This window comes from Trichosurus vulpecula, chromosome 3 (genome assembly GCF_011100635.1).
Source record: "Trichosurus vulpecula isolate mTriVul1 chromosome 3, mTriVul1.pri, whole genome shotgun sequence".
NCBI classification, from domain to species: domain Eukaryota; kingdom Metazoa; phylum Chordata; class Mammalia; order Diprotodontia; family Phalangeridae; genus Trichosurus; species Trichosurus vulpecula.
The window spans coordinates 249726190-249728020 of NC_050575.1; positions in this window are offsets into that span (position 1 = coordinate 249726190).

The following is a 1831-nucleotide window of genomic DNA, read 5'->3' on the forward strand; positions in this document are numbered from 1 at the left end:
ATTCTGAGAGTTCAGGGACTGTTTCCCTTTTGCCTTTGTACTGTTGACATTTAGCACAATGGTTGACATACAGTAGGCACTTAACTGCTCAATGAGTGAATCTGACTGAACTATTAATAGATCATCCCACCTCAATTCTCTCCCCAACTTCCCTACACATCTCTCTTACCTCTGTCACTTCTCTGCTCAAAAAATCTTCAGTGGCTCCCTATTACCTCCTAAATGAACTTCTTTGTTAGACATGCAAGGCCCTCTAGATTATATCAACTTACTTTTTTAACGTAATTTTACATAACTCCCCTCCACTCCATCTATGCTTCCTATCACTCGAACATGCCCTTGTCTTCTCTAGCCTCTGGGACTTTACTCATGATGTTTGCTTTGCCTGGAATGTTATTCCAACACTCTTCTGATGAATACCTTTAAAACTCATTCTTTAAAGCTCAGTTTCAAATGTGATCATGTTAGTAAACCATTCCCCTTAACATAACAACCTTCCCCTTTGCACCTCATATAATGTTGTGTTTATAAATGCTCTAATATACTTAGCAAGTAATAATGCATATTTTCATTTTCTGTGCTTGTATCTTTATCTCATTCTTAGACTATATACTCCAGGGGGCAGGAACTATATTTTTATCTGAACACTGTACTATTACACAATATGCTTCTCATAGTAGGTAATTTTGTTTAATGAATGAAGATGAATGTATAGCACCTCCTCTGGACTACTCCAACTTGACACTCATAGGTTGGCACACCAAAAAGTGGCTGTTACCTTAGGTTCTAGGAGCAACCCTGTGAGGCTATACTTCTACTATTATTTATAGGTCAAGAACCCCCACTGCTGTGTTTCCTATTAGGAATCAACCAATAACACAATCAGCTGTTAACAAAGGTATTCATTGATGTCACACTAAAAATAAAAGCTATAAATCTTCCCCCAAAAAACCTGAGACGCACGCTTCCCATAAATACACATAGCATCTGTGGGAAGAGTAGGGGTAAACTTAGGGTACAGTGTTAGTGAGGCACACACATAGGGAGCACATATATCAAGACAACTTACAAGTTGATCTGCAGGGAACGAAGTCCTTTCCCTCCCTGTGCAGTCCATTCGGTGGCCCAACTCTTACTTGCCAGCACTAGCTCTCTTTTGAGTTCATATTCTGCTGACTTCTACTGTAGCCAAGGGTCATGCTTCTTGAAGCTGGTTCCTCTCTCAGAGAATTGTCTCTCTACATCCACATATTTCTAGAGTATGTGTCTCTGCCCCCTTACCTGGACTTAAAATTCTCTGGAACTGACTGTTCAACTTTTAGATGGAGATCCTTCTGGCTGAGTAAATTAACTGTTAGGTGCTATGGCTTGTGGGAAGGCTGGGGTCAAAGAAAGAGAAGTTCTCTCTCCTGGCCTTCAAATTGATATCATTCCACACCTGCTCCAAGCATTGACTGATTTCCACTCTCAAACAGCTGAAACCCATCCAGGTTATAGCTATTTAAAGGCCCCAGAGACCTAGCTAATTTGCTTGCTTGGCCAATCATATTATTCACTTCCTGAGTCAGATAGAGAGGTGTTTGAACCTCATAAAGAGATCCCAAGGTGTTATACTTTATTAACAGATTAAAACCTTATCATCTATAACTGCATTCTACAACTAAATCAACGGAGCTGAGGGTAAGGGATCACATCCCAGCTCCTTTATAAATGAAATCAGGTGGTAACACATTCCTTCCTTAATCAAGACAAATAAAGTTGCACTGCTCCTCCCATATCCCATCCCCCATACACTCTTGGCTGAACTTAGTCACATAATCCTTCTCAGACA